The sequence below is a fragment of the Opisthocomus hoazin genome, chromosome 8, assembly GCF_030867145.1.
Source record: "Opisthocomus hoazin isolate bOpiHoa1 chromosome 8, bOpiHoa1.hap1, whole genome shotgun sequence".
Classification (NCBI taxonomy): domain Eukaryota; kingdom Metazoa; phylum Chordata; class Aves; order Opisthocomiformes; family Opisthocomidae; genus Opisthocomus; species Opisthocomus hoazin.
The window spans coordinates 13,356,961-13,369,346 of NC_134421.1; positions in this window are offsets into that span (position 1 = coordinate 13,356,961).

Consider the following 12,386-nt stretch of genomic DNA (forward strand, 5'->3'; position numbering starts at 1 on the left):
CAGGACTCCCTCCCTGGCCCCACCACCAGCCCATGAGGGTTTTTTCCACCATTTAAAGAGCTTTCCTCCTTCCCCTGGCATATTTATCCCCCTCCACTGGGATGGAGGAGTGCTCCTGCCCCTGGAGGGCTGGCTTTGCATTTTTAGCCCAGGGGTGCCATGAATTTGGGGAGCTTTTCTCACTTCAGGCATCCCTCGCAAGCTTGGCTGCGATCAGCTGCATCTGCTGTCTCTGTCACGAGGCAGAAATGAGAGGTGGGGCAGGGTGGGTCTGAACTGCAGGGTGGGCCTTAGTCCTGAAGGAGCAAAATGGAATAGTGGGGAACTAAGAGGAGCCCACCACCACGATGAGAGCTGGGACGAGGAGTCTGGAGTGTGGACAAAAGCTAAGCGCAGGAGGTGTCTCACATGAGGAGCTGCACCTCTGGCACTGCTCTGCCTCCCCCCTCCTCCTCCATCCGCCATGCTGGGAGTCAGGACCACTGCCAGAAACCATGGGGACATTGCGCTGGGCATCACGGGGAGGAGGGACAGCCCTGGCTCTGTGAACGGGGGCAAGGGGACAGGGGCAAAGTCTGTAGCATGGTTGTCCAACCCAATGCAGCCACACATCCGATAGAAAGAGGAATCAGAGACCTGTAGGCTAAGCATGCTCCATTGATCATGATGGAAAGCGTCGCCAAGCTGAGAACTTCAGGAAGGGCTGTTCCCTGCTGCTAGTGTTTTTCAGAGGGTGAATGCAGGTTTATGTCACGGTGATAATGCCCACTTTCTTTACATTTTGCCATTCACTGTCAATCCCCGTCGTTCTCCTCTCCTCCCTCCTGTCTGCCCCGGTAGCTCTGGCTATTGCTATAGGGGCAAGGGTATAAGGGCGCATCCTGGCTGTGTATTTTGTGTCCTTCTCATACAGCAGCCTGATTTTAGCATCCTTTCTTGCTAACGCCTCTCTGCTGATCACACTATGTGCGGCCCTTGATGAAGATGGATGTGCCTTGCAGCAGCTGGGTGGGAGTTGGGCAGGGAGCTGCTTAATAAGCAAAATTTAAATTAAAAAAAAGCCCAACCCCTGTCAGAAAAGAAGCAGCAGTGTGATTTTACCACCAGCCATTGTGCAAAAATGGCTCAGACCACAGCATTTGCATGACAGTGAGTCTGTCTGCCTGCACCTCAGACACACCACGTTAATCTACCTACCATCGCTTCTCGTTCGTCTTTTCTTGCTCATCGTTGCAAAATACCTCCAAGCGTATTTCTTATCAAAGTGCTGAGCAGTTGTGAGCGGGCTGTGCTCCAGCTGGGGAGCTGAGGGGGCGATTACAGAGCTCAGCCCGCCTGCTGGCAGGAGCCGAGCGATAAACCCAGATTACTTCAGCCCCAGGTTTTTCCCTCCGTTTCAACAACAGCATGGCCCTCATCTCGCCTCTGTGCTGGGAACACTGGGAGATACCACTCCACTCTCTGGAAGATGTCATTGGGCTGCCTCTGTACCACTTTACCAGGAGCTGCCTGCCTCCTGTGTGAGTGAAAGCGCCTGAGTCCCTTGAGCTCAGAAATAAATCTGCCCTTGCATGTTACCCAGCTCTGGTATTGCAGAGCTGGCATCTGCATCTCTATTCTATTCTATTCTATTCTATTCTATTCTATTCTATTCTATTCTATTCTATTCTATTCTATTCCCATCTATTATAGGTGTAGTGAGGGTGGTGGGGACAAAGAAATCTCTCTACCAGTCTGTCATGCCAGTGATGCCACCAGCATCCTCCTTGCCATCAGCACCCTCCTGCCGACTCATGCAAACCATTGCTGACGCCAGGCAAAAAGCCACGAAAAGCCCTGCCCAGCTCCACTATCGCTGCCCTCAGCGCCCAGGCCCCAGCAATACGCTCCCAACACGGCTGGGTAATGCTGCACCCCTGGTTCATGAGCGGTGGTGGCACACCCCGAGTGACCTATTAGGACAGATCAAAGCTGAAGACCTACAGCATGTCAGCATGACTCGCTGTACAAATGCAAGGCATCTGCCTCTGTTTATGTGTGGTGTGCTCCATAGCTTTGCATTTTGCAGCGCTGTGAAAGCTTCAAAAGTTCCATTTATGTTAACAAGCCCATAAAGCGTAAGGTTATTACATGTTGTTTATAGTACCCTGTCTGAGAAGCTCATTCAGTTACCAGCTGGTTTGATTTCTGCAAGTTTCATGAGGGCGCCAAGTTGTATCTGCATGAGCTGTGGGAGCTTGTGTTGAAAGGGCAAGAAAAACAGTGGTGATGCCATCATCACGCAATGGCTGAATTACTCTCTAGTAGGGATGGTCAGTGTTTTCAGAGATACATGAAATATGTTGGCTTTGCAATTGAAAAAATATGTTGCATTTCAATGTTTTTAAATTTGTTTTTGGTAAAACTTTTTTTAGCGTTGGTTATTTTCCACAACGGTTACTGGAATTTTACTGAGGTCACTGTCTTAAAGAGCACATTTCACATTTGCATCTTTGGTGAAAACATCACTGTTTAGGTAATTTCATCACCTAGTAACCACCACAAAACCTAATGAAGTCACTGTGTACATGGAGTGACGGGTATCAGAAGCTGTGGCTGGGCAGGAGATGGTCATGCATGACCATGGTCATGCAGCGAGTGAGGATTAGGTGAGGGCAACACGGCCAGTGTGGCATCCTGTGGGGTGGGCATTTGTAGAGACCAGCTGGACAGGAACGGTTGGAAAAAGTGTTTAGACCGAGTTAAAGGAGATGCCTGTTGACATGTTGGTAAAGGATCCCAAGGTTTCATCCACGTGGGCCTGCTGGGGAGGTGGCACTAAGAGCACGTTCACAGTCTCAAGGGTTTTTTTCCCAAGGAGGAAGTCTAATGTGGGGTCACTGGCCAGACTTTCTGTGGCTGAAGCACAGGATAAGAAGAGCACCTCTGCGAAAGTCACTGGTCAGTTTTCTTCACCATTCTTAATTGCAAGAGATACAGTAGGAGTTTAGTAATCAAGACCGGCATGCGAGTGTGGGCACAGATGTGCGTGGGGCAAAAGCCACAGAGCACCTACTACAGCAGGCACCAAGGTTTGGGGACGGGGCCTTGGAGCGTGGGGCAGGGCAGAGGGGCATCTGGCATCAGTGTCCGGTATAATGTGTCACTCCAGCGTGACAATGGCAGCAGCAACCTGTGTCCAGGAATCATCAGGATGATGTATTTCATTTTATACTTGGAATAAGTTTTACAGATAAGACAATGTTTATTCTGTAAATAATTCTGAAGGCCATTTTCAGTTCGAAAGGATACAGTTGAAAATACTGTAAAAATCTATCTGAATTGAACCACGCCTGCAAAACGGGGGCAACTTTGGTTTTATTTTTTTCCTGAAAGCATTCCCTTCTTTTCAGCTAGCCCTAACTTCTAATAATGAGAATAAAGTCCACAAGCTTATGCTTAAATATTGACAGCAACTTGATCGCAACGACCAGGAAAGCAAACTGGCAGATCTGAAGGTTTAAGGCATTCATACCATGAAATGTGTGACTGGAAATCCATTGGACTTAGAATTTACTTGGAGAGGTTTCAGGAAAGGCAGTCTGTCAGGCAGAGTAAAAAAGCTCAAAAGCTTTGCAGAGTCAGTGAGATGCCTGGAAGATCAGATGGTATTTTCTTCTGAGACTCATTGGGATGGGGCTCTTTGGAGAATAGGTTTTATAGAAAAATTTCCAGGACCTCTTCACTTCAGCCAGGTTATATATATAAAAATATTACAACACAGACACTCCAAAGGGAAAGTGTGTGTAAGACAGGCTATCGGACAGTGCTCGGAGTATATTCTACCTGGCACATTATGGATGTGAGACAACACCTACATGGTTAAATCATATCCCTCCTTTCTTTCTTGTTATTTTTTTCTCCTAGATTCAGTGGGACAAACTCAATCCTCATGAAAGACCTGGCAGCTCCCTCCGAGTCCTGAACCCCATCCAAGTGATAATTATACCTGTTTGAAATCCGGGAGCCAAGAAGTAGCCTCCAGCCACTCAACAAAGGCTGCTCCCATGGAAGCGGAGCCGACACTTCCCTTCTCCTTGTCTGCCTCCTGCTGAAACACATTTGCAGAGTTTCCTGGAGCCTCTAAGGCTCTTCCAGAGATCTGGTGGAACCAGACCTGGTATTTCATGAAGTATCAACGCATGCAAAGACAAAAAAACACCCCCACGGGCATAGTTAATGCAAGACAAACCTTAATGGCTTTGCACACCCCCCCCCCTCCAGTTGCAAAAGTATAATTAATCTCAGTTCAAATTTACATGTTTGATCTGCTTCTTTCAGGCTTCGGATGTCTTTGAAAGAAGGGGAAGCCCCTGCGATTTGATCTGGGGTGCCCAGGAGAGGCTCGGTGATCCTGTGGGCAGACCCCCGTGCCTGGTGCTGGTCGGATGTGGAGGGCTCCTGGCTGGCAGCGGTGGGGAGGGAGGTCCAGGGCTGCGGTTCTTCCCAATCCGGGCCTCATGAGCCCCTTCACCCCCAGCCACCATTTCTCCAGGGCTCCGGCGAGCGGGGAGGGCACCTGCGACCCCGTGGTGGGAACCTTCTGCAGACTAATCCTCCCACAAACAGACCGTGCTGGTCCTCGCTCCTGCAGCATAGAAGAAAATAAAGGCGTAGAGATGAAAAACGCATCCACTTCAAACAGGGAAATTTCCATTTGAAGTGCCGTCCTCGAGTCAAATCCTCCCCAGCAGCAGCGCTTTCTTCCCCCCTCAGTAGTGTGTATCAATTTCTTCTGACAGCAGCTTCATGGCTTCGGGATAGACAAGCCCAACTCCATTGGTATTATATTTTACAACTACAGACAGACCACGGAGATTAAAATTCTTTGGATGAGTCACCGAGGACGGGGAAGGGGGAGGCGGGTCTGCCGGGCGTTGTGAAGGGCAGGTTGAACACCAGCCGGACGGAACCCGGCCTCTCGCCCCGGCCGTGCCATGGAGGCCGGGAGGGAGCCGGAGGCCGGCGGGCGACAAGGGCAGAGCCGAGGGGACGCCGTCGCGAGGGGCCCTGCGCGCTGCGGCGACGGCAGACGACGCTTCTCGCCCTCGCATGGCGACTGACTCGGGGCTGGGGAGCCTCGGGCTCTCCCTACTCCTGACGGTGCAATATTAATTTCTTGCTTCCCTGGCAAACACGAGTAGCTGAAGAAGAAAATAATTTCCGGTTGACCCACAAGGGTTTTGGTTTTGTTTTGTTCTCCCACTGGCACCAAAGACCTCCATTAGGTGTTTTCTTCCCCGAAATGCAGCGTTTTGGTTTGATCTCCAGTGTTTTTGAAGCCCGTCACGAGGCAAAGCGAAACGAAACCTGCATGCGGTCACGCATGGCTGAGATGTTTGCCACTGAAAGCGTCAGTCAGACGTTGTCCCCTTCCCCGGTCCACCCTCCCTTCCCGCCTTCCCCACTAAACCGCCTGATCAATTTCATGGGAAGTCAGGATGAGTCAAATATGCTTTACCTGAAAAAGATTTAAAAAAAAGTTCTGCTGGAGCAAAACCACCCTTTGGCACCCCAGCCTGCCCTGGAAAACTGCCTTTCCCGGGAGGGCAGCCGGAGGGAGATTGTTGAGGCCATCAGTGGAAACCTTCTGGTTAAGGCTGCCTCATGCACAGCTTCAGTCCCTTTGTGCAGAAGGAGTTGGAGCCGGCCAGGACCTGCCACGGGATTATTTTCTCTTACAGTGTATGTTTTTTTAATGCGTCAGATGATGGTTTTAAACCTCAGCATCCAGCCCAGCTGCCACTCCTCCACACTAGACATTACCTTTGCGGGTCAGGGAGATGGGGCTATTTCTGGCCTCACAACAGGACATTCAGGAGAAGTCCTCCAAGAGCCTTTGCTGGCTGTCTGCAGACCTGAAGGTGTTCGAAAGCTTCATTGACTTGCTTCACACCCAGAATATGTCTGGAGTCTAGATAAAGGAGGACTCAAATCCTCCAGAATTGCCCAAGCCCCTTTTCCTGAATCTCCTGCTCCAAGCACCGCTGGTCTCTGCTAAGACAGGCTTGTAGAAGTATGGTGGGAAGAGCCCTATAAGACTTCCCTGCCTCTGCAGTTGGTGTTGATATTAGGACTAGCTCAGCTACAAGCTCTCATTTCTCCCTCGCTCATCTACTTGCCTCATGGCTGTTTTTTGGGTGGCAGCACAGCCTGGATGCTCAGCAGGGCACCTCCTTGAGTGACAGCAGCTTTGCCCAGCAGCGTGGTCAGCTCCCAGGCATTGCATGGGGTGGGCTGCAGGCTGCAGGCATCAATTGTGATCTCCCAGTCTGCTCTCCCAGCACTTCTTGTCCATGTTTCACCCCTCTGCTAGCTTCAGCCTGCTCTCATGCTGTCAGCTCCTCTTGCAAAGAGAAGTCAAGGCTGCACTTAGAGCCACTCAGTGTGGTTTTTATGCTGGGAATGAGAGGCTGTGTCCTCATCTCCGTGATGGAGACAGTGGGGTTCAAACATCCCCATGGGCAATGTGACGCTCTCTCAGCTTCTGTCCGTCAACGCATGAATGCATGCAGGTGGCAAGAGCGAGGCGGCACGTTTAGGACTTCACACAAGTCTAGGTCCTGTATCCTCAAAGCACAGAGGAATTTAGGCACCTCACTGGCACTGAACTCAAGGTGAGGACCTAGCTCAGAGGCTCTGCTTTGTAGCCAGAGGACTGCAAATACCTTTTCTGAGTTTTGCAGTGACTACTTGAAACTCTGAACAGCTTGCAAGCTCTTCTGCTTTCAGTTTACACCGTGACTGGAATGAAACTGTCCTCCAGCAGTGCCAGAAGCCGCAGGAGAAGACAGGCACGCAGGGCTGCTGCTGCACTCCTGCGGGGCTGGTGCTGAGCACGGGTGTCCTGGTGACATGAGAAGGTTGCAGAAGGAGATGGTCCATGAATCAGAGCTTGGTATTTAAACAGGAAAGACCAATAAAAACTGAGAGTAAAGGAAGTGATTTTTATCCCTGTTTGCAGATCGGGCACCAAGACATAGGAAGATGAAATGACTTGGTACGGGGTGGACAAGTCTGTGGTGGATCAGAGCGCTGAAAGCTGCTCTCTGGAGATGCCTCAGCCTTATGGCAAACTTTTCTCTCCAGGAAAAGGTCTGTGACAGAGGATTCATTTTCTGGCAGAGGAGCAGGGAGGAAAGGAGACAGCGATGGTGCTCTTGGCTCCTATTGATAACAACAAATAGTTTGAATTCCTGCCCGAGAGACAAGCAAACGAATGCCTCGCAAACAAGGCTTCATGTTTCTCAGTTGAGATAAAATTTCTGTCTCATCCACTGACCATTAATGGAAGAGCTCTCGGGGCCTGGCAGGAGGAGCAGCCAGAAGCCTGTGTGTCTCCTGAGCTCACCACAGGGTTTGTGGAGGCCTTGCCCAGGTCACCTGCAGCACCCACAGCAGGGAGGGATGGGGGCAACAGGAGGGACCAGAGCAGCGTGCAGCTCCCGGCACGCCTGTGAGCATGGATCTCTCCAGGTCCGTGGCCAGGCTGGCTGCCCTGCAGGTGCTGCAGCCCCCCCAAGACCCCTTCCCTGGAGAGGGGATTCTGTGCCATGGAGGTGCCCTCTGGGGCTCCTGGGGAGGAGAGTGCCCGGCGCTGCCGGCACCCAAAGGCACCCTGGTGCCAGCACAGCCCCACGTCTCGGGCTGGACAAAGAGGTTTCCATGGGTGGAGGGGTTTCCCCTCCACCCCAGGGCTCAGTCCCCCCACCACGGAGGGGCTCAAGCCCTGCAGACATGCACAGGCTGATGTCGGGAAGGAGGCAGAGAAAGTCCTTTCTGGGCTAGACTCAAAATACACTGAAAATACTCAAAATAGAGGAGAAAGTGCTTGTCACGGTCCTTTATCTATCTGCCTGATAAAAAAAAAACCCTATGAGAGGTGAATGGAGAAAATCCCTTTAGCAACAGCTACAATATAAATACTCTCCAGGGGAAAAATAATTTACGGTGATACTTTTTTCTTCCTCATCCAAGAAGTGTTTAAGGATTTGGCAAGGCAACAGTGAGGAACCTGATCAGCCTACCTATGATTTTAAAGCTTAATAACTTGTCTGCAAATGCCACAAATTTATAGCCCAACAATAATATGCGTTAGCCAAAAATAAAACAACCACATTGATTTTTTTTTTTTTAAGATTAAAAGCACAAACAGGTTGCAACTCTTAAAAGCCAAGAGCTGGGGTAACCAGGTGATTTATCGGCAAGGCGCTCCTCCAGCTGGGAAACCCACCTTTTCCTTCTGCCTGGAACTGCAAAAAGGGTAATAAAAAGTGAGGGAATTTTATTAATTTTTGGCAGTACAATCCGGAGCCTGCTACCTGACAGAACAAAGAACGGCGCTGGTACCCCAAGACTCGACTGCTGTAACCCGAAGGGCTCATGGTTGCTTGCCACAGGGGGATGTTGCTGGGGCCACAGGGCCCGGGGAGGTTTTGGTGGCTGTTCTGTATCTTCCCTCTGCCCCGGGGAGCGAAGAGCAACAGTCTGGGGCAGAAGCACGCTTGGGCGCTCGCGCTGACAGAAGAGCTAAGGCCAAGCTTTATCCAGTCCCTCGTATGCTGCAGGCTAGCCAGGGTTCAGAGACCCAGATTCTCCCCATTATTCCAAGTGCTGTATTTGATTGCTTTTCACCTCCCTCCTTTCCCCCTTAAATTTTGTCATAAAACCCTCACGTCTTGTCCTCGAGTGCGTATATTCTCAACCATCGGCAGGCTGCTGTTCTCCCTGGATGGCTCTTCCCTATGGGCGTGCTCAGGTTTGGTGATCTTCTATGGGTTAATCAGCTCAGGTAATAAACTGCTGCTCTAAAACATCAGTGCTTGGACCTCATCGCACGCATCCACCACCGCATCTTCCCCTGTGGGAGCTGCACCCCTCCCTCCCCATCTGTTTCTCCCCCCTGCCTGACACATGGCAGGGGAACAGGTTCCCCAGGTTTGCACTTTGCAGGGAAGAGCAGAAAGCCCAACCCATCCCACCTTCCCACCCCAGGCCGACTCCACTCGCTGGGGCTGAGAATGGAGAGGGGAAGAGCCTGGGCTCCCACCTCGCCTCCCTGATGCGAGGCAGTTTGCACAGGGGGAAAAAAGGGGACAATGCCTCAGTTTCCCCAGGCACCGAGGGAGAAGGGAAAGGAGGAATATGCTTCCCCCTCTCCCAACTGCCTGCTGGGCGAAGCTGGGGCTGTGCAGAAAGCAGGCTGCTGGCTGTAGCTCGGCTAGGACAGGAGAACGGGGGGAACAGCAATCCAGGCTGCCCCGGCACCTTGTCTTAGGAACAGGCTCCATCATAAGACCCAAACACCTCAGCGTGTGCGGGCAGGCCAGCCCCTGTCTGTCCTCTGCTACGCTAGTAAATGTTCGATTAAGTGCTGGCAGATGACTCCATTTCCTTTTCCTGGCCCTAATCTCTGCAATTAAGACTAGTGATTATTTTTTTTTTTCTGATCTTTATATACAACGCGACCCGAACTCTTGTTCAGCCTGAAGAAGAGAAGGCTGAGAGGGGACCTAATAAATGCTTATAAATATCTCAAGGGTGGGTGTCAGGAGGATGGAGCCAAACTCTTTTCAGTGGTGCCCAGTGACAGGACAAGGGGCAATGGGCACAAACTGAGGCACAGGAAGTTCCACCTGAACATGAGGAAGAACTTCTTCCCTCTGAGGGTGACGGAGCACTGGAACAGGCTGCCCAGGGAGGTTGTGGAGTCTCCTTCTCTGGAGATATTCAAGCCCTGCCTGGACAAGGTCCTGTGCAGCCTGCTGTAGGTGACCCTGCTTTGGCAGGAGGGTTGGACCAGATGACCCACAGAGGTCCCTTCCAACCCCTACCATTCTGTGATTCTGTGAAGCAGTCTCAGGAGTTTTGGGAAGGAGGGTGCAGCAAGACAGGGATGGCTCAGCACCACGAAAGCCAGCAGCAGCAGCTCAGGCTGGGGGTTGCTTGGTCGGTGCCCAGGGAGATGGGAGGCTTTTCGGTGCCCTCTGCTCCCCCACTGCTCGGCGCTCTCCCTGCTGCAGGGAATGACCCCCACCCTCCTGTTACGTATTGCAACTAAAAAACAAAAACCCCACTAGAAACTGCACAATTATTGGTGTTTAGTGGATGCCAGGAGGTTACCGTCTCCCTCCCACAGCGCAGGGGACAAAGCACCCGCGCCCACCGTCGCCCTGGCTGGGAGCTGCCGAGCTCCTGCTTCCCCACCGTACGCCTCCCACCGCCACCTCTCCAGGCAGCAACCCGGGGGCCCCGGCGATCAAACCCCTCACTTCAGGACAGGGCTGGAGAGAGCCAAGGCAGGTCCCGCTGCTCCAGCGAAGCCTTCCCTCGGCGAGCAGGGGAGCGTGTTGGCACACGCTGCGGCGGGGATATTGCTTTGCCTGATGGCTTTGAAGACTGGGGGGCGGAGGGGGAAGAGAAGAGGCCAGTTAAGTGTGTTTATGTTTGAGAGGAACAAAGGAGAGCGGAGGAGAGGCCGGGGGTGCCTGCGCCAGAGATGTGTCAGAGATCACTTGTTCCTCCTGGGCCAGAACACCAGCCTGGGACCACCAGCGGAGGAGGAAGCCGTGTGTGTGCAGAGCCGTGTTTCGAGCAGGGAGAGGAAAGATAAAGCACAGGAAAAAAAACCCTCCCAAGAGACTTTGGATGGTGATAAACGTGACACAGGTTAGACACCGGGCTCCCGACTAGCAGGGTGTGCAGTCAGCCCAAATACACTACAGCAGGGAACACCACAGGCACGTACCTTGCTGGTTCCTGGTTTGGAGGCCAAGTTAGGGAGCCTTGGAGTACACAAAGCTCAACCAAGCCGAAGAGAAGGCGGGCATCAGGTGCACCCCAGCTAGGCAATCCGTTACGGCAAATGAAGCACGGGTCCCCCCATTTAAACTGCATTCCCAGGGGTCTCACGCAGCCCAGGGGCTGGGCGCTGCCCCATCTGCCTCGCCCCGCACCCCAGCAGACAGCACCCCCAGCACAGGGCACACCTTCAGAGGAGGCTCTGGGAGAGTCACCCACCAGCAAGGAGAACCCGAAGTGCCTTTCTGTTCGCTATGTAAGGCTGCGCTGCCGGTGACAGGAACAGCACCGGCACGAGCCCCCCGAGCGCAGCGCCAGCAGCCGGTTCCTGGCACGAGAGGAAGCGCTCGCCCGTGCCCGCTGTCGCTGCGCCAGCCCCTGCACCAAGCCCTGTGAGCACGGAGAGGAGGAAGGTGCCATTGCAGCCGCCGCCAGAGACGGTACCTTCTACTTCCCAGAGGCAGTGGCTCTGTTTCGGCAGTTAAACCGTCTCGCTCTCCAGCAGAGAGTAGCTAAACGCAGCGAACTGTTTGTTCTCACTAAGAAGCAGCCTGCATCCAAGGCCTGGTTTTATTGCCCTGGCTGAAGGCAGACAACACAGACACCCTGCGCCAGCCCTGAGGGCAGCAAACCTTCTGCTGCAGGTCGTGGTACGATGACTGAATCGAGTACAGTTGGGTGGGGGACAGCTGAGTGCCTGCTGCTGGCCAGAGCTGTGCAACATCTCCAGGGGTGCGGTGTTGACCCGCATCTCCTACCTGCGGCTTCCCACCAAAAAAAAGAGAAGAAAAATAGAGACCCTAACAATTGTTCACCAAAGCTTTTTCAGTCTTTGGGAGAAGGGGCAGAAGCACATCATACGTTAACAGATACTTCTGAGTTATCAATAACCTTCCATGGAAGCAGAGATGGTTCAATAATCACATTGTCTCTTTGGTTTTGTCAAATGCTTCTGCAGAACCACCTGTATTTCAGCATGTGAATTTTAATACCGTGTGCCCTCCCTACCTACCAATTTTTAGAGTTTATTTTTTAAAATGCAGATTAAAAAAAAGCTAGTGAGAAACCCTACTTGGAGAAAAAGGCAGACTCTTAAGTAGAAAAACATCCAGGTTTAAACAAAGAACTGGGAGATATCTTACGTGTTTACTCTTACTTTTTTTGGTGGTTAGGAAACCAGCACAACACATAACCAAAACTAGTACTAGCTTTGCAACAGGAAACCAAAATGGACTGTACTTCTTGCATTCTTGAATGTTAATGCATAAACACTGATGATCAGAAGACTTACGGCACGTCCACGGTACACGACTTCAGCTTGTTGTGAAAAACTGAGATTTGTCTCTTAACGGCAATGGTAGGTAAAAGCTGAAAGGAGAATTGTGCTTGAGAAATGCCTTTTGTTTTTAAATATGAATGGTTTAAGGGTTCCCTTGCATTCCACATCAGAGAGTGAATTATTTATAGACAGAAACTTCTGCATGAAACATGCACTTCTGCAGAAGACTTGACACGAACAGTGTCAACAGTGACTGATCTTTCAGTCA